General features: G+C 53.6%; 1 long non-coding RNA gene across 1 annotated transcript; it reads left to right on the top strand.

Annotated features, from left to right (window-relative positions):
- Nucleotides 1-5,792: 5,792 nt before the first annotated feature.
- On the top strand, nucleotides 5,793-14,935 carry LOC116658394. Its single transcript, XR_004313774.1, has 4 exons — nucleotides 5,793-5,835; nucleotides 7,443-7,522; nucleotides 13,938-14,107; nucleotides 14,908-14,935. It is a non-coding gene; the product is annotated as an uncharacterized LOC116658394 (long non-coding RNA).
- The last annotated feature ends 5,746 nt before the right edge of the window (nucleotides 14,936-20,681 follow it).

The following is a 20,681-nucleotide window of genomic DNA, read 5'->3' as shown; positions in this document are numbered from 1 at the left end:
GCTCAGCACCCCAGGCCTCAAGTGGGAGTCTGGGGGTAGGAGAAGCCTCTGTCCTGGTGACATTGGTGGCCTGGCCATTATGGTTTCCAAGGCCAGCTGTTCTTCCAAGAGCATCCAGCTGCTCCTCAGTGCCCAGGCCTGTCTGTCTTCTGTGCAAATCACAGGGGCCAGGACCTTGGAATGACAGTGGCATTCTCTGGACCAGCTCTGCAGCTGAATTTCAGATGCTGTTACTGGTCGACTGCCTTGCAGAGTCTGAGCTTCCTGGTGTCTTTTAATAAATTTTGTTTCTGCTCATGTCCACCAGCATCATTCCCTGTGACCTGCAAAGAAGAACTCCACCTGATAGAGGACCCATTGGCATTGCCACCTGTCAGCTGTCTAGAGTCACACAGCTGGTGGTGGCACACCTTGGACAAGTCCCAAGCTTGCGGTGCTGCCCCACCTGCTCTGCTGTCAGTCCAGGGAGCCGCAGGGGAGCCGTGAATGCCACATGTGTGCAGAAGAGGGACCCATCCCTGCCAGGCACGGTGGCCAGAACAGGCTTCTTAGAGACAGTGGGCCAGAAGGGTAAGTAAACTAAATGGGCTGAGATGAAAGGGGATGGTTTTGGGGGGAAAAGACATTATACTAAGCCTGACTATTTAGACAGTAGAACTAGGAATTGGCTCAGGATTGGGGACATGGCCCCTGTGCCAATGTGTCACCCCCACCCCTCCAGCCCCTGGCTCTGAGCTGACAGCAATGGAGAACAAAAAAATAAGCACTTGGTGACAATTAATTGCTAAGATACAAAGAAAAATTGTTTTGAATATTAAAATTATAGATATAAAGCTATTTGGAGCATGATTCAGAGTTTATGAAAACATTATTTACATTGATTTATTCCCAGAGCCATCAAGACTCCTTGAAAATAATCAAAGTTGACATTTCCATTGCTGAAGCTAAATGTTGATATCATATAATGAAAATTATATGCTTGGGATGGGCTGTGTGTCTAGAAAGCATTAAAACCAACACCAACATCTACAGATCTCTGTACACCCTCCATTATAAAGTACCCAGTCACCAAGGGTCGAGCCTCTGAGGCTCTTCAACCACTGGCCCCTGGCCCAGCCTCCAGCCATCCAGTACCCAGGGACTCTCAGATCTGACGAGGAGTGTGAGAAGCATACCCCAGGGCCTCGAGCAAGGATCGGGCTCAACTCCCACAAGGAAAGTTAGTTGAAGGGATGCTCTAGTCACCTGGTTGGGTGCTCACTAAGAGCCCACAACCATGTTGGCTTTCTCTGGTAACTTCCACAGGCAGCAAGTGCCAAAGCAGGAGCTCCGTGTTGCTGCCACAGAGTCAGCGAATTCCTTGCTCCTGAGGGTCACCCGGAAGGCTTTGGGATCGAGTGAACCATCACTGTACAATACTGTATACATTTGTTCCTTTTTTCAACTAATCTGCTTGAAGCATCCACTGTGTCCTGTGCTCTGTGTGATGGGTTGGTGATTTTGAGACATAGGAGCAAAATCCTGGCCTGGAGGTGCCTCCTCTGATGGGAGAGAGAGCCAGGCAACCATGACAACACAGGATCCTATGGGCCCTGGAAACTGTGAGCACCAGGGAGGGGATGGCAGGTGCCAGGACGATCCTGGCAAAGGGCAGCACCCCACACAAAGACGTGGAATCCTCAGAGACCTGGTCAGGAGTGGAGTGTGAGGGTGCCTGGCTGACAGAGGCCTCAGGAGCCAGAGTAGGAGTGAAGCTCTCAGAAAAGCTAGGTGGCTCTGGGGGTGGGGGGAGTGGGGATGTCGGGGGATCCTCCAGAGGGAGCAGCTGCTCCCCAGCGCTTGGATGGAGGCTCAGTTTAGTCCTCAGGAGAACAGGTATCTGTAAGATGCTCAGACTGTGGACCAGGTCACTGCCCCAACTGTTAAGAAGGGAATGTGCAGAATGAAGGTGCCTCTCCCCAAGCAGGATGAGGCTCCAAGAAGGGAAAGGAGCCACAATGGGGTGATGGGTGCCTCGTCAGATGCCTATGTCTCTCTCTCAAGCTTCTTTACCTTCAATGCCACTCGAGACTTGCCCTTCCTCCCCATCTCAGGCCCAAAGATCCTAGATAAGCCACTGGAGGTGGGGCCTGGGTGGCCTTCCATACCCAACGTCCAGTCTGGGCAGGTGGGCGGGGCTGATGGAGAAGGATGCGGGGTTAGTGGATGTGGAAGCAATACAGGTGGCCTTTTCCCTCAGGTTCATGGCCTCTCCCTTTAGCACCCACTCCCCCAGGGCAGAAGGAAAGGCTGAGAGAGGAGAGACCCTAGTGAGTGGCCCCTGGGTCCATGGTGAACACCAGTTCTTTCCCCCAACTTGTCCCCTCCCCCTTTCCCTGCTCCCAAGAGCCTCTGCTCTCTGGGGGATCCTGGAGGTCCGGGAGGTGCATGCTACCCCTGGGCTGGACCACGTGACCTGGCTGAGCCAACCGAATGCTTTATACAGTGGCTAGGTCAGGGCTAGTCTCATGGCCTGCATCTATACAGTCCAACTGAAATGTGGTTTAGGACACTGGCTAGTCTCTTTCTTCCTGCATAAAGGAACTTGGGAGCACACAGCTTCTAGAGCTTCTGGAAGCCATCTTTGCAACTATTGAGTGGCCCTGAGTGGGGTCAGCCTTGGAAACAAAACTGGAGGACAGGAGCGCTACAGAAAGAAGCCTGCCTGTTGGGCCCCTTCCCAGTCCAGGAGAGGCTCACCACTCTGCCACGGCTCTCAAGCCTCCACTGCTCCACATCCTAATGTGGCCAGCCTGCCTCTTCTCTCACCAAGAAGAGGTCAGACTGAGCAGCCCAGCTCCAGGGGCGCCCTCACCACAATGGATTGCTCGGGAAGCCACCTCTCGGGTCATTGCTTCTGTTTGGTAGGATGTGGGTCACATGCCCGTGGCCTGGCTGCAAGGGAGTCTCGGAAAGCAAGTGTTCCCATAGTGGGAGATGGGTACTTGTACAGGGGAGGTTCCCCAACTTCTTAGGACCTGGGTGGCCAAAGAGAATGACAAAAATCACCTCCAAACCCCCAAAACCTAGACCAGAAACTTGGCCACTGGAGGGTGGGATGGGGCCTGCTTCAGCTCTCTCACCCAGGCTCCTCCCCTCTTCAGTGCTCCTCTGCCCCTCCCTCCAGGCTGGGGTGCATCCTTCTCCATCTTCCTAGGCCTCCCCTGCTCTCTGGTACCAACACACTGCCTGGCATATCATGGGTGTTGGCTAAATGTTTGTGAGTTGAGTTGACCCGTCTAGCACCGGGACAGCCAGGAACGTGTCATCTCAGTGAGGTAAGTAACTTGGTCGCCCTGCCCAACCCTGGAACGATGGAGGAGAGGTGGACAGATAATTTGTCCAACACAGAGGTAAAAGAGATGGTGATCAACAATGGGGGAAACAAAGGAGGCCAGGAGGGGATGGAGATGGAGTGATCAGGGATGCAGGGAGGCCCTCCTGAGAAGATGACTTGTGGACACCAAGCTGGGAGAACTCTGGGTGCAAAGGTTTCAGACAGAGAGGACAGCACCTTCAAAGACGCAGAGGTGGAGTGTAATTGGTGTGGCTGGACCAGAGTGAGCAAGGCGGGAAAGGCAGGAGGGGAACCAGAGGGCTGAGGGTGGAGCAGATCTCACAGAACCCTGTTGGCCATTGGGAGGACTCAGATTCTGACTCTGAAGACAGCAAGTGTTAGACTAGAGGAGTGGCATGATCTGACTTGGGTTTAACAAGATCACTCAGCTGCTGTGTTGAGTGTGGGACAAGGGTGGGAGCAGTGAGGCCAGGCTGTTGCAGTCCTTCTGGAGAGACAGGGAGCAGCCAGACCAGAGGGGGAAGCCATGGAGGCGGTGAGAGGTGATCAGACCCAGCTTACATCTGGAGGTGGAGCTGGCGGCTAGTTGATGGACAGGGTGTGGGGTGTGAGACAGGAATTGAGGACAGTTCCCAGGATTGGGTCTGACTGGAAGGATGGAGCTACCATTTAATGAGATGGGGAAGCTGTAGGAAGAGCTGGTTGTGGGATTTGGGAGTCAGAAGGGCAGTGGGGGATGTACAGACAGAAGAGCAACACAGATAACAGTACGGGTCAGCAGGAATGGAACACTGCACACACGTGATGCTCCCACCCGAGCACTCTGAATACACGATCTCATCTAATTCAATAATCTGGGGAAGGGAGATGCTGGTTTTGCCCCATGTAACAGGACAATTAGATATCACTCTGCATTCCTTCTGCTCGTTCTAGCCTCCCTATGTCCCCTTCCCACAACAAACCAAAACAAAATACGAGCAACCAGGTCCCAGGCAGTAGAGGCAGAGAGCAGAAGCTGCTTGAAGGCACAGATTGCTCTGCCTTTTGTCAGAGCTCAGGATGAGCTAGTATCTGGTGGGACTTGGGGAAGGGAGGCAGAGCCTCTGGTTAGGCTGTAGGGGGGCTTCCAGGGGCTCACAGCCTCCCCCAGAGCCCAAAAGCAGCAGAGCACAGCCCAGAGAATCTAGGAGTGCCCCCATGTTACAGTGAATGGGGACACCAGATAATTGCACGACCCCGATGGGGAGCCCAGGCACAGCCCAGAAGGAGTTCCCTCCCAGACAGTGAGACTGGGTACCCAGGTGAGATTATTCTGGTCACAAATGACAGGAAACCTGGCCAGAGAGGCTTACACCCAGCTGTATACAGGAACTGGTCTGCAGGGACTTGGAAGAGACTTCTCTTCCCAACTCCACGTTCAGTGTCACCCAGTTGGTAGCTTGAATCAGCCCCAGTAGGAGTATTTACACAGTGGGAATTAGCAAACACTACACATCAGGACTTTCCTCTGGAAAGCTTGTTGTTACTAACACACCATGGCTTAAACCCTCTCCCTCAAAACATACTGTGACTTTTACTGGCTGACACCCCTGGGACATCCAGGGATAGGACTGAGTGCAGGACACTAAATATCACCCCTAGGGCTCAGACCTTCTCTTCTCATCATGTGCCTGGGTTCTTCCCAGGGTGGCAAGGTGGCGATAGGATCCAGCTCCGGATCCTAGAAGTCCCAGCGTAGAGACGCCAGTGGAGGCAAAAACTTCTCTGTCCCACAAGCCCCAGCAGAAACCCCATAACTGAGCCTCAGGGGTCCTACTAGGTCATGTGCTCATCCTGAACCAATCACAACGGCCAGGAAGAAGAAAACGCTGATGGGCCAGGCCCAGATCAGGAGCCGTGGTGTGTGTGTGTGTGTGTGTGCACGCGTGCATGTGCGCTCACACACACGGGGACACTCACACAAACCCACATACTAAGAGAGGCAGAGGGCTCATGCCTCAGAGCTCTTAGTGGAGGAAGGGGAACTGGATATTGGGCAGGCAACACCAATAGGGTCTCCCACACTTGGCTCTGTGGAGCAAATTCATATGAGTGACTGGCACAAGCTCACTCAGCCGGCTCAGGATTTGCGTCACCAAGACCCAGGCTCCTTCCATTGTCCTGCTCTGTCCTCCTTGGGGTCAACCATGATAGAGCTACGGAGCTCTGTCTGAGCTCTCACCCTGGTACCCAGACAGCCAAAGCCAGATTCAGGGCACAGAGCCTCTTCTCCCAGGGGCTTTTCTTATCAGGAAAATCCTTTTGGGAAGTGCCAGCAGCCCTCCCCTCACATCTCACTGGCGAGGACTGGGTCACATGGCCGCCCCTCCGCCAATCATTGTTCACTTTTAAACCCACACAACATTAGGGGCTGGTCAGCCAGGAGGAGGGGCCCAGTGGTCAATGGAGTCTGTGAGGAGAGAGGTATTACGTTGCCGAGAGCAGCAAAGGCCGCTAAGGTGAGGCAGGAGGTTGGTGTAAGGCGTCTGCAGCCTCCTCAGCCTGTGCAGAGTGAGCTGCTTCCCTGCTTCTGAACCTGGGGGGTGGGGAGGGGGGCTGCCCTGCTGGGTCACTGCTCATCCTGGTTTGCCCAGCCACCCTGGTTTATGCCTGTCATCCCCCTGTAATTTCTAATTGCACCCCCTTTCCCTCTTAGAGGGATCCTGGGCTGGTAGAGGGCAGCCACTGAGGTCCCTGCAAGACTGGGGCATAGGAGAGCTGAGGTATCTCCAGGCCGGGACCCAGGGCAGGAAGTGGAGTTTTCCAGAAACTTCTTCGCCAGGCTCCCAACCAGGCTGAGGGCAGGAGCATGAGATTTAGGGCTGCTCTGGGAGCCTGGCAGAGGTTCCTTTATTCTGACCTGAGGCCTTCACGCATGGCTTGGCTGACATCTCCCCCAGACAGCTGGAGACTGGGCCTTGCCTCCCTCAAGCCTCATTCCTGAGACCGAGGCACATAGTGTCAGCCCTCAGGCTGGGCAGGATGTCTCAGGCTAGGACAAGGCCGAGGACAGGCAGTGTCAGTGGCACAAACATGCTGCTGCATCTGTGTCTTGGTAGGTAAAAGCCACATCTTTGCTGGGGGCATTAGGAAGGCTTTGGGGGAGCACTAAGCAGCAGAGAAGCTTGGGACCATCTCAGGCGATATTTGCCACCCATGAATGGGAGGGTCGTTTCATGGTTTGCAACCAGCCTTATTTTAAGGGAACAACAGCAAAAAAAAAAAAAAAAAAGGAAAGAGAACACAAAATATCAGAGTATAACCCGTACAATAAGAGCATCAGTTCACAAAGTATTGTCTCTGTTCCCAAAATTTTCTCAGTTTTTGGTTTTATGATACGTATGTTGTATATATTGTGTCCTGATATTACATGCATTTCAAAAAAGTTTGAAAAACAGTAGCTCAGTCTGACCCTAAACAGGTAAAGTGATCTGGCCAAGGTCAACAACAAACAGGTGTGCGAACCATACCATGGTTTTCCAGCCTGCCTGCAGACTCAGCGGCTGATATTGGAGCATCTGCTCTAGACCGGCACCGTGCTAGATGCTTGGGGAGGGCTGCTTGGATGACTCAGATGCATAAGCCATTTTAATGCCAAGGGTGTGTTGGGAGCCCAGAGGAGAGACATCTGGCCCCATCCCCAGGCAGGGACTGGGAGTGGGGAAGGGAAAGAAGGGGGATCAGGAAAAGATTCCTAGAGGAGGGGCCTGTTGTGGTCAGATGTGTGTTTGTTCACAATCTGGAAAGGCCCATGCTGAGGCTCTTTTCTAGAGGGCACAGCTTGGACAGGGATAGGGGTGTGATGAGCCATTAGGGGGCCTGGTGGGGTTGCTACTCTGTCTGAGGCTGGATGTCATTTGGGGGCTCACTGCCTCCCTGTACTCTAAACTCCATTTCAAGGCACTGCCTTCCCCCAGCTCATCCCCATCTCTGGCTACAGCTGGGGAGAGGAATCTCCCAAACAGCCAACAGCTCCAGGCTGGAGTGCGCCCGCAGCCCAGGCTGAGAGAAGGCGTTGGCTGCAGCTTCCTCCCTGGGCCTGACCCCTGTGCTCTCTCCACCCTAGCTCTGGGCCTCTGAGCTGCCCAGCCTGCCCAGTCCCCGTCAGCCAGGGTGCTCTGGAGAACCAGGACGATGCAGAAACAGGTAGGTGAGTAGTAAATGCTGAGTTAGTAGAACCAGGCCTGGTGGGGGCTATGCCTCCCTGCACCCTAGGTCCTCACCCCTAGGCCAGACCACCTTCCCAGGCACCCTCGGTGTGGGCAGCCTGGGGTAGGGTGAACTAGGTCCCCCAGTACTCACCCCTCCATGGACGGGTGTCTCTGCTATTTCTCAGCGCCCCATTGGCAACATTCCTGGGCTTGGGGCAAGGCCTAATTAGTCCAGAAGCCTAAGTAATGCAAAAGGCACTAGAGTGGGGCTCCTCTCCCTGCCAGTAACAAGCAGCAAGATTTAGAGTCAGCAATTCCCCTACACTGGACCTTGTGCCTCTAGCTACAAAAGGAGAAAAGATGTCCAAAGTGCCCCCAGCCCTGGAGGCTGAGGACCATACTCAACCTCTTCCTCTGGAAGTCCTTCTAAGCATCTAACCTGCAGCCCTCTAGCTTGCTGCAAAATCCAGGAGCAACAGTTTCCCCCAGGCTGAGAACCCAAGTGATAGAACCAAAACCCCACCCGCCCTGGGCTCCACTCAGCCAGTCCCTCCCAGGAAGCCCCATCCAGGTGGACAGTTTGATGGAGGTGCTGGGGACAGTGTGCTAATGGCTGTTGAAGCTCCACAGTGCTGGTGTGAGTTAATTACCCTGGAGGCCAGGGTCAGATGAGTACTTCATAAAACTAGAGCCCCAGGTGATGTATTCCTTCATCCTCCATTGCTGTAAGAGAGAGCTGTGGGGTGGCTCAGAAGACGGGGCATCCAGATTGGGGGGAATGCACCAGTGCTGCCTCTCACTGCATACTTAGCCCTGGCCTGGGCCCAAGGGGGACGTGGCCAGACTTACTGGGGGACCCTGGGCCCCTCCCTCTCTCTCTGACAACACTTCTGGACTAGGTGGCGTACTCTGACATGCTCTATGCCATGTAACCCCAGGTGTGGGACAGGGATCAAGACCTCGGCCAGCCACAGAGGGCACTGGCCTGGGAGAGAGAGTAACCACAGGCTCAATAAACTCCCAATCCGACCACAAGCAGGCAACTGCAGAGCACTGGTCACTGTGGGCTGGAGAGGCAGGCGTGGGCACCACGGTGTGACATTTGCCTGACACACACACACAGACACACACACACACACACACACACACACACACACACACACACACACACACACACACACACACACACACACCAGATGCCCTAGGGATCCTCCCCAGCACTTGTCCATGGCAGTTCCAGGGCCCCCTGAGGGCTTGGTGGGAGCAGAAGGAAGGGATGACTGGCCTTGTTCTGAAAGCCAGTGTCACTCCCACAACTTGGGCTTCCTCCACTGCCTCATGAGCTCTCAGAACCTCCCATTTATCCACCTGAATGGCTCCTGCCCTGCAGCTTTCTAATAGGAAGCAGGTGGGCTGTGAGAGTGAGGGCAGGCTACTCCGTACCTGCCTGGGCCCTGTGCCCACTTGAGCCGTTCCAGTGCATTCTGACTTGCCTAGAGAGCTGGGGCAGGAGTCACTCCTGGGAATGCCCGGAGCCCACCCCCAGCCCAGATGCCCTGGAGCAGATCTGCCTCTCTGGGGATGGTCCCTCTGGCCATCTTGATCCAGGGTCAGCCAAGGGGGTGGTCTGAAGCCCAGGCCTGTCCTGCTCCTCCAGCCCTAGCCCAAGAGGATACTTCCTCCTGCAGCATAAAGCAATGCCTCACTCCAGCCTGGACACAGCACCCTGGGGCTGCCCTGGACAGATGGGAGTGGGGGCCCGGAAGAAGATGTGAGCACAGGGTACAGCACGGAGCTAGGAGGCCGGGGATGGAGGGAGGGGAGGTGTCCCGGGGAGGGTCTCCCACTCCTCCCTCCCCTCCCACCCTGGCTACTGTCAATTCCATTTTCCCAGCCTCCCTAGACTCTACTAGCAACCTTCATTTACAGGAAACTGAGGTCCCAAGGGGAGAACACTTGTCGGAGGTGGGGGTAGGCAGGCATCTACCCTCAAGCCTTCTGCCTGAGGCCTCGTCCCATCTCTACCTCTGTCCTTCCCTTGGGCCAGTCTCTGCCCTTCTCAGGACCTGTCTCCTTATCTGTAAACTGGGTGCTTTGGGCATAGTGATCTCTGGGGTCCTTTCCTGATTCCCCCCCTCTAGGTGAGCTGCATTCTCCCAGCCCCTGGCCTGATTCCCTTTGGCCTCTAGCTAGCTGTGCTGCCTCTGGCAGGATTTCAGCCTCTCTGAGCTCATTGACTCCTTTGTACACTGGGGTCATATCCCTTGCCCTGCTGACCTCTGAGCCTGTTGTGAGGGTTAAATGTTATCAAGGATGGCAAAGCGCTTTGAAATGTGTGATAGAAGGATTGCATAATTCTGGGGTCTCTGTGTGAGAGCCCAGCTCTGTTTTGTTTGGCTGGCCTGCTGTAGTCTCATATTTGAATGCCATTAGGCAGAATACTCACTGTCCAGTACGCCCTCGGCCTCCCCACCTCCTACTTTCCTAGAGTGGCCAGCCACATCATACGGCTACCTTTGTGTCTGGCCCTGAGTTTTGTGGTTTCAGAGTCCTTACTCCCATCCAAGAGCCTCTGGGGTCCCGTGGGTACCCCCTGACAGAGATCACAGGGCTGGAGCACACAGGTCATAGAGGGCCCAGCAGGCCACCTCCGCATCCTGCCACCTCCCCACACCCTCCAATGCCCAGGCCCCCAGCCTCCCAGGCCCAAGGGTAGGAAGGGGCCCACAGGTGCTGCCTTTAGCCACTGCTGATGACAAATTGCTCCCATGGGTTCTGAAATGACCACATAGTTTTCCCTTTTTCCAGTGAGGAATTTGCCAAGTCTCCCCCAGCCTGAGCACCGCCCCCCCATCTACACCCTGCCTGTGCTCCTCAGACCTTAAAGAATATTTAACCACCTGTTAAATGATTTATCCCATTGAGGCTCCAGAGCTCAGGGCATCTCACGGGCCTCCTGGAGAATTAACTAGAGCCATAAATCAAAGCGACACCTGAGAAATTTCCAGCGGCCCCAGACAGTAGAGAGTGGCTCAGGCCCAGACAGGGGAAATGGCATTTAGATGGAGGGGAAATGGCATTTAGGATGGAGAGGCAGGAGTGCTAGCCAGCTCTGAAGGAGGTGGTGGGCCAAGGACATTCTGCTTCTAGAGGGTTCTGTCAGGACTGCTGGCAAGTCCCCTTGGCTCTCTGTGTCCAATGCAGACACTACCTTAACCCCTCACATGTCCAGAGCCCTCTACAGTCCACAAAAAGCTTTCCCACCTGTTGTCTCATCTGATTTCAAAATGAGCCCAGGGAGGCTGGCATGGGGAATGAGGAGAGTTAGGCCCAATGCAGGGGGGGCAGGGCAGTCCTGTCTTGTGGCAGCCCAAGAGTGACAAGTATGACAGGAAGCAGGGACCAGACAGCAGCTTGGGTCGAGGCACGGTGGCAAAAGAGGACCAGGTGAGGCTATGTTTGGATTCTGGGTCAGGGTTCAAGGGCAGCAGAGGGAAGGAATGTAGGAGAAATTGACAGTGAGCCAACTCTGTGCTAAACCCAGAGCCAAGTTGCAGAGACAAACCCCCCAAATCCCAGAAGAACTTAGGAGGCAGGTAGGTCTTTAAACCCCATTTTACAGATGAATAAACTGAAGTTACAGCCATAAAAAATGATAAAATAATGCCATTTGCAGCAACATGAATGGCCCTGGAGAATGTCATTCTAAGTGAAGTAAGCCAGAAAGAGAAAGACAAATATCATATGAGATCACTTATATGTGGAATCTAAAAAAAAAAACAGAAGACAGATGAACTTATTTACAAAACAGAAACAGACTCACAGTCATAGAAAACAAACTTATGGTTACCAGGGGGGAGGGGGTAGAAAGGGATAAACTTGGAGTTCGAGATTTGCAGGTACTGACTAATATATATAAAATAGATAAACAAGTTTATACTGTATAGCACAGGGAACTATATTCAATATCTTGTAGTAGCATATGGTGAAAAAGAATATGAAAATGAATATATGTATATTCTTGTATGGCTGAATAGTATGCCTAGTACCTTCTAGGCAAGGGCTAGCCAACTGGACCATCAGGCTCTGTCTTGGAGGGAGAGAATTCCACATGGAGAGGGGCTCAAGCCAGATGCTCAAAGACCAGACAGGAGCCAGCAGAGTGCTGAGCACAGAGGCTGCAAGGAGTCCCTGGGGGGTTCCATGGCCCCCCAACCCCACACACCATGACTGAGCTGTTGGCAGCAGGTCTCGGGGCTCCAGACACCCATTCATTATTGGCTCCAAGGCTGAGGGGCAGGGCCATGGCCTGGGCTCATCTCCATCCCGGAAGGGACCCTCAGGGAGGTGTCTGTACCCCAAAGCTTCTTTGTTGTGGTGAGGGGTCACCCGGAGCTACCCTCTCTTCTTTCCCTGGAGAGTGAAGGCTGGACGGGGAGGCCCTCACTGCTGACACCAGAGCCTGTAAGGCACCTAATAGCAGTAGCCTCACTGAGGCTTAGAGAGATTAACTTGCCCAAGGTTAATTGGTCAGGGGTGGATCTCTGAGATGGCCACGCCAGACATGGATGTGGGAGAAGGAATCACAGTGTCACACAGAGGGGAGGACTTTATCGAGAGACTCCAGTGTTGTCCCCACAGAAGGCTGACCCTAGTACCACAGGGACCCAGCAGCTTGCCTCTCCTCCCCAGCTTGGCTGGTCAGTCCAGGCTCATCCTAACCAAAACATGCCCCTCCCCCATCGACCCCTTCCCAGAGTGTAAATTCCACCAAGTTCACAAAGAGACCAGCATCCTCTAGTGTCTGCTCAGGGCACAGCCCAGGCTCCCCAGGTTTGGAGCCCCTCACCCTCTGGGAAAAAGGGGGAGAGACCCTAAACAGTGGTGAGGAGGGCAGAGTGTGTTCCCAATCTCACCCGCCCACCCTGCAGGCCTCAGCTGGCCTCTTACCAACCACTCCTTCTCTGAGCTGTGAACCTTCATCCCAATCACCCTCTCGCCTCCCCCATCAGATCCTTCCCAGTCTGTGCCTCCATTTCTCCCAGTGACTCAGAAGGTCAGGGCCAGAAGGGGCTCAGGGACCTAAGACCATCATAGATGTGAAGACTGAGGTGACAGGGGCAAATGATGTTCAGGTCTGCCTCCCCGGCACACCCCCTTGTGAATGGACACCCCATTGGCTGATGGAGCCAGTGTCTGCTTTACAGACCTGCTGTCCTGCTGTTGCTGAAGCCACTGCTGTGTCTGGACTGGCCTCACTCAGACCAGACCCAGCTCTGGCCCCGCCCCCAGCCAACTCCCTGTCCCCTAGCCACCTCCCTGTCCCCTAGCCACAGGCCAGGAGGGCTTCGTGGGTTTAGGGAAGCCTGCTTCTGCCTCTGAGGCCCCACAGAGTAGAGTTAGGAATGGATTCACGGAGCAGCACTATTCCAAGCCGAGGGAGCACAAGTCAAAGACTTGGCAACGGAAGCCTGCAGCACGTTCCAGGGACACCGCAAGGCCACTTGGTGGTACTGGAGAGTGTTCCAGGCCTGGAGAGCATACTCTTAGAGCTGCCACTCTGAGCGACAATATCAAAGCACTGCAAGCAGATGGAAGCAATTCAGGAAGCTTATTCCCACATTAGCCTGTGCATGGTCATCCATCCCTGCCAGGAGAGGGGCAGGTCTAAAGCTTTGTGCAGAAAGGCAGATTGGGGGTTAGGGGTAGGCGTGATGCACCCCAGACCTTGGACTCAAAGCCAGAACAAAAGGCCATGGCTCTGTCAGTGGAGGCCCAGGGTCACCTGCCCCCAAGAGTAGCTTTAAGAGGCTGACAGGCTCTGACACAGCTCAGCGGGCCTCCGAGTAAGGTGTGTACTTGTCATTAGCTGCCATGTGCTGGGGAGGGAGGAATGGGTGCCCAGCCCAGCTTGGGGGTCCATGGTACTGTGGCCGGAAGCTGCTCCAGAGGAAGGGCCAGAATAGTGGGAGTCCCCCCGTCAAGCACTAGGGGTCAGAGCCAGACCCTTTGAGTTGGATGCCACGATGGTCCCATTTCACAGCTCCCACTGCAGCAGGAAGGGTCTCTAGAGGCCTTCGGAGGGGCCAGGGGAGCAGGGAGTTGGTGGTGGTGGTTGAGGAGGGATCCTCCCTGCTGCTCCTTGCAAGACTTTGACGCAGCTCTGGTTCCCTCTCCCCAGTCCCAGGGCTTGGGAGGGGAGGAGAAGCAGAGCCTGCAGCCTGAAGCTCCAGAGGACAAACCTGTGTCATTTGGGGGTACAGCTGAAGGGGGCTGATCTCATGGGGGAAGCAGGAGAAACTCAATGCCTGACAAAAATATAAGCCTCACATATTTTCGGGCTTATGGTCGCTTATAGCTTGTCGTGGTAATTTTGCCTCTCTTTTCTCCTTTGCTTGTCATAATTGAAGAAGACAGTATGCAGAGAACACAAGCAGTGAGCCTGTTGGAGGAACAGCTCACAGCATGGTGGCCAGTGCTGTTCTATGAGAGCTGCAAGGACACAGGACAGAGTGATGACTCCCCAACCCCCACCACTCACAGACAAGGAGGCTGAGCCCGAAAGAGGCAGAGTGACCAGGTCAGAGCCCCCAGTGGGTCAGGGCCAAGTTCACACTCCCCATTCCCGCTTCTGTCCCTCTCCGCGCTGCCACAGTTCCACCTGGGCCTTTGATACAGTCCCGATGCAGACCCCAACCCCAACCCCAACCCCAGCCCTGACCCAAGCAGCATTCAGAATACAAATCCCAACTCTGATCTGAGATTTTGTTCCTAACCAGGAATGGACAGGAATCCTGGTTCTACTCCAATCTGAGATCAGATTTCAGTCCCTAAAGTCCCTAACCCCAGTCATCTACAACCCTCACCAGTCCTAGCTTTCACCCCAGGTGTGTGAATGTCGCCCTCATGCCTCGTGGCAAAGCCCTGCCTGGGACAGAGCCTGGTCTATCTTCACCCCTACCCTGGTGAGGATGGCACAAGTTTCAGAGAAGTTGGGTGACTTGTCTAAGGTCACACCAAGTGAACAGCAAGGTTGAGCCCAGAGCCAGGTCCCTTAGGCTCTGGCATTTCCTGGTGTGGGTGGGTAGCAAGAGGCCTGGAAGGTGCCAGGGGATGATGGGCACCTTAGGCCAGTGGTATTGATGACCCTCCATGAGAACATCCCTAGTGATACTCAGTCTCATGGGAGCCCTTCGTTGTCTGTAAAAGTCGACAGCCCAGTGATTGTTAATGTCCATTTTACTGATGAGGAGACTGAGGCCCAAAATAAAGCCCAGTCACCCATCAGGCCAGTGGCAAAGCAGGGCAAGAGCCCAGGCCCCCTGACAGCCCATCTAGTGCTCTCCCTCTGCCTGACACTGCCTCCTTCTCACTCTGTAGGGGCTGGGCAGCTGAGTTGGTGCAGAGGAAGAAGTAAAGCAGGAAACTGCACAAGATCACAGATGGTACACCAGTTTCAGGTCCTCATATCTGGAGAAGTCCTGGAAACGTTTCCTGGGCCCAGAATGGCCAGCACAAACTCACAGGTACCTTTAACTAGGAGTCTCCAGTGGCTCTGGAGCATCCAGCCTTGGAGACCCCACGTGCCAACAATAAGACATTGATCAAACGAGCTAACCGCCTGCCCACCTGTACAGTCGGACCTTACAGGCACCCCAAGATGCTGAGTGCTAGGACTGGATGAGGTTCCGGTTCAGTGCCTGGCTTGTTGTGGGAGCTTCCTAGCCTTAGTTACCGCCTCTGTCTGCTTTGGGGAATCACCTTCGGGCAGCCCTTTTCTCCTCTGCCTGCTGCTGTAGCCAGCAAACCCCTTGGGCCACCCCCTCACTTCTGGCTCATTCACACAAACAGTAGTGGGTGTGAAGATTGATACCCTGTGTCCTCAGAGATGACCTGGAAGGCCAGCAGAAAGTGTTCAGCCTGCCCACCTCTGGAACATTCTGGTGGACCACTCAGATGTGGCTGGCAGGGCCCCAGTGCCTGTGTGGAAACACCCAAAGCTTGGGTTAACCCTGAAGGCTGAAGGACGAGGAGTGACCCTCGGTCCCAGGAAGTGGCAGAGGGGCCTCTAGAGTGGAGAGCCAGGCTGGGAGCCCGCAGTGCTCGGGGCCCAGATGGAGGAGCATTCAGCACTCCCCAGGCAGGCAGAGGGTGATCCCACCAGGAGAAGACAGATGGCCAGATGGCAGAGAGAAGGCACCGGCTGCAGCCTCCAATGGGAAAATTAATTAAGCCTTCAATTAGCGCAGGCCTGCCCCTGTCGGCTCCAAGGGGTGTCCAGGGCCCTGGCTGCCCTGCCCAAGCCAGGAGTTAATAACTCAGCCACTATGTGAACTCAGCAGAGACAGCCAGAACCACCCACCCTCTCATGTGCCCGCCCGCCTTCCTCCCTGCCTGCCAGAGCTCCAGGCAGGAGGGAGGTTTGAGCGGATGCATCTTTGGATCCCCTTATCCACCAATAGTCAAGTCATATCATAGGTGAGCTGGAGGTGGGACGGTATGGTGGACCCTCTTACCCCTGGGGACCGGTGTGTTCTCGTACTATTCCCAGAAAGGAAGGAACCAGAACCCTGGCATGTCAGGGCAGGGAGGCCCCAGGAGGTTTCATTTCAACTTTTACTGTGCCTGACACGGTGTGGGGTGCTTGGGAACAAGGATGAGTGAGCCCAGCCCTGCCCTCCAGGAGCTTCTGGTCAGTGAAGGGGCAGGGCTAGGGAAGAAACTGACATGAAAGTGACCCTGGTTAGACCACCCACAGCCAGTGCTGTCAGCAGCAGCAGCCTCCAAGAAGTATTTGGGGAGGGGCCTCAGATTAAGACTAGAAGAGAGCTGCTTGGAGGTGGCCAGGTGAACGGAGAAGTTGGGGTCACAAGGTCGCACCCTTTGTTTTATGGGTGAATAACTTAAGGCCCAGAGAGTCACTTAATCAGGACATTGAATAGAGCCCTCCTGGTACCCAAGCCCCAACCTGAGAAAGGCTGGCAATGATAAATCATGTCTGAGTCTTTTCTGAGAGCACTCCAGAGAGCGCGGCTCCCTTGGGTGCACAGACTCTTCCTGCCCCTTCCACCTCACCATCTCCTGCTCACACCCTGAAACATTCCCCCAGACCTCGGGTCAATGCAGCAGGCCACCAAGAATGGCCAAGCTCCACTCCAACCCTCCCAGCACTGGCCAGGGCCAGGCTTACAGTCTGCTGGTCAGACTCAGTCTGCCCCAGGATCATCCAGAGAGCTGGTTGAAATGCAGACTCCCAGATCCCTCCTGAGACTCGACGAATCAAAATCTCTGGAAATAGGTCATAGGAATCTATACTTTAACATAAGCCCCCCAGGGTTTTTTTTTTTTAAATAAATGTTATTTAATGGATACATAAATACAGAAAAGCATACAAGCCATAAATGAACTACTCAATGCATTCTCACGACTTGCGCATCTGTTTAATCTACACCAGATCAGGAAATAGAACATTAATAGCCCCCTCAGAAGCCCCCTCCTGCCCCTTTCCCACCAACCTCTCCAGAGGGTGCCACTCCCCTGACTTCTAACAGCTTAGACAAGTCTTGCCTGCTTTTGGACTTCTTGTGTATGGAATTCTCCAGGCACCAGGGTCTGGCTGTTCCTGTTCGACATTGCGAGGTTCGTTCATGTCGTTCTGGGCAGTGGTGGTTTATTAGCTCTCACTGCTAAGTAGCGTTCCAGCCTATGATTGTACCACAATTTGTCAGCATTCTGCTGCTGGTGGGCATCGTGTTGTCTCCAGCTTTAGGATAGCAAAAGAGGATTGCTATGAAAATTCTATGACACGTATCTCTGTGGACATCTGTATGCATTTCTGAAGGGTACATATCTACAAGTGGAATGTTTCATCATGGGTTTGCTTGTGTGCAGGTTCAACAGATACCATGAGTGATTTTCTAAAGTAGCTGTACAAATTTAGACTTCTACCAGCCGTGTCTGAGAGTTCTGGTTGATCCACATCCTCCCCAACAGTAGGTACATGTCTCTTTTCATTTGAGCCATTCTGGTGGGTGTGTAGTGGGATCGTTTTATGCTTCAGCTTGCATTTCCCTCATGACTAATGATGTTGAGCAGATTTTCTTATGTTTATTGGCCATTTGGGCATCCTCTTTGGGGAAGTATCTGTTCAGATCTTTTGCCAATTTTTTAATCAGATTGCCTGTCTTTTCCTTATCGATTTATAGTTCTGTATATGGTCAGGATTCCAGTCTTTTGTTGGATATTCATATTGTAAATATCTTCTTTATTTTGGTGTCTTATCTTTTTACTCTTAATGATATCTTTTGATGAACAGAGTTTTTCATTTGAATGTAGTCTGAATTATCCTTTGGCTTTTTTTTTTTCCGGTAATATTTCTTGTGTCCTATGTCCAGGTGATTTTATTTGCAGGGAAGTTTGAGGGGTATGAGTGGAGTTCTTCCCGATGGATGACAGTTCTTGTTATTGCTGTACTCCACTTCCTTCTCAGCTGGAGACACAGAATTTGCTTAATCATACCAGCTACACTTACTGAGTACTGACCCCACTTTCAGGCACTTTTCATGTTGTAGGACATCCTTGTGGGCATCTACTCAGCCTGTGTCCCGGTACCATGTGTGCTAAGAACCACTCCTGAGGCAGAAAAGCCTTGGCGTGTGGCACCAGGGTGACCCCCACATCCTGGCCACAGATGATGGAACAGAAGTGGAGACTTATCAGGCTGAGCCAATCAGGCTCTCTCTCAGAGAGGTGGGGGAGGTGTTGGAATTTGCCTGAGGGGCCCTGCCCTCAGTCTAGACCACAGCAAGGAAGAGATGATGAGAACTCAGGAGCTGAGGCTGCCATGGGGACTACCAGTGGGCACATCCAGCCCCACACCCCTGGAAACCACAAACATGGTCTCCAAAGGAAGCAGATGTGCAGAGAGAAACTGAGATAAAGGGCAGAGTATGGACACTGCCAAGGTCACCACTCACCTGCTGATACTTTGCTCTCATGCTGCACACCTGCCCTGGGGGTGCTCGAAGACACTCAGCATCTTTCCAATAAATTCTCCTTTTTGTTTAACACAAATCATGTTCTTTCAACCAAAAAAGTCTCTACTAAAATATGATTATTACCTTGAATCCTCAGAGCAATGGATTCTTCCCTTATTAGAGATGAAGAAACTGAGATTTAGAAGATGGTAAATGCTTTTCCCAAACCTGCCTGCCACTAAGAACCAGAGCCAGGACCCCAGCCTCATCTGCACAGCTTAAAACCTGCTCTATTTCTCCACAGCACAGAGCCATGCACACTGGGCTTGAGGTCAAGGTTTCCCAAAGTGTGTTCTGCAGAAGACTGGGTGCAGGAAATGAGTCATTAGGGGCAAAAAAGTATTTTGGTTCCCTGATCTAGCTTTGGGGACCCTGGGCCAAACACAGAATGAGCAGGATACTGTACTGCAGGCCATTTCAGAGCCTTTGCTGAAAGGGAACATATTGGAAATCTACAGAATACAGTTTCTCTAACTGATTTGACCATGGAATCCCCTTTGGTAAGGACCATTTCATGAGATTAATGTTTTCTGGAAAATGCTGCAAGGAATCAGATTTCTCCTCCCTGCCCCAAGGTGGCAGGTTGTGGGCAGATAACTGGACATTTCCATCCCACTGAGCATGTGACCCTGCATTAGATGCCTTGAGGGAAGGAATCTGTTTTCTAAATCTGCTTCCTGAGAGTTTGACTAACCTGAAGCAACTCCCCTGGGCCTGGGTTATAACTGAATTTCAGAATCTTCCAAGTGACTGATGGGCCTCACCACGCCTGGGGACTCCAGGCCCCACTGGGCCACCACCACCCCAGGAGCTAGCCCCTTCTCAGCAGCAGTGAGCCCCAGGAGAGGCAAAAGAGAAAAGATGAGGACAGGGAAAGGACCAAAGAAAGGGGATAGGACCTGCGAGGAAGAAAACAACCCTCAAATGGGGACGGTCTACCATACGTGCACATGGGACACTAGAAACCAACAAGGGTGATACGGACCTGGGGGCTGGCAGCCTGGGGGCCGTGACTGGCCCTAGACCTGAAAGGGTAAAGGAGAGAGCCAGCCCAGAGAGGCTCGGCATGGAGGATTTGCCCAGCAGGGGCTGGCCTGGCCTGGTGCTGTCAGCCATAAATGGCCCATCCACCGTCCCCCTGGGCAGGATGCCCACTGGCACAAACAGTACTGGGCATGTGGAGAAGGTGAAGAGCTGGGCTGAGAGGTGAATGCAGGCTGTCCAGTGTAGGGAGGATTGGGACAAGGCTGTGGGAAGCTGAGAGGAGGGAGGGAAGATGAAAACCTGGACGATCAAAATGGGAGGGCCTTGAAAGGAGCAAAAGGAAAGTGATGAGGGGCCTGGGGGGTGGAAGCAGCTTTGCTCTGCCCCTCCTAGAAGCACTGGCTTGTTGCCAAGGTCCAAACCCCCAGATCTCTATCAGAACAGCCCACCTTGGGAGGCAGACATGTGAGTACACAGGGGAGTGGGGGTGCAGAGGCAGAGGGAGGGACACAGCTCAGCCGCCTCCCCACTGCTGCCAGCCCCACATTTCCAGTGGGCGGGTGGATCTCCCCTGAGATCAGCTGCATGCACCCGCCTCTGATGTGCGCGGTCCTCCCTTTATACAAACCATGAGTGCCTGAAAGGTTGGGAGCATAAATCAATGCCAGGCAGAAAAATCCTCATTGAAATTCAACAGGAAAATGCATCGCCGAGGATCCTAGAGTGAGTTCTTCTTCACAGAGAACGGTTGTTCCCCATTTGGTTTTTTCTGAAAGCAGATGCTCACACATTGGAGTAACTGAAAGTGGGCCGGCTCTGTCTATAGGATTTCATCATGGGGATGTCCTGGCCTCACTGGAATAGGTGATGGCTCCCTCTGCCTCCCAAGGTTGGGGGAAGCTTGCCAGCACTCACACCTCCATCTCAGCTTCACCCCTGCAAGTTCTGCTCTTTCTGAGGAGGGAAAGTACCGTGTGCTTCTACCCATTCAGCAGAGAGGTAAACTGATGGATCAGCACTGAGACACCACAAAGGGTTGTCCATTACCCAGCCCTGCCATCACTGGGGCCTGACTCCCTCACTCTGCCTCCCAGGACTTGTCTGGGTGGGGACATGTGGACAGTTACCTTCCCA

The sequence above is a fragment of the Camelus ferus genome, chromosome 20, assembly GCF_009834535.1.
Source record: "Camelus ferus isolate YT-003-E chromosome 20, BCGSAC_Cfer_1.0, whole genome shotgun sequence".
NCBI classification, from domain to species: domain Eukaryota; kingdom Metazoa; phylum Chordata; class Mammalia; order Artiodactyla; family Camelidae; genus Camelus; species Camelus ferus.
This window is presented reverse-complemented; position numbering and strand designations above follow the sequence as displayed.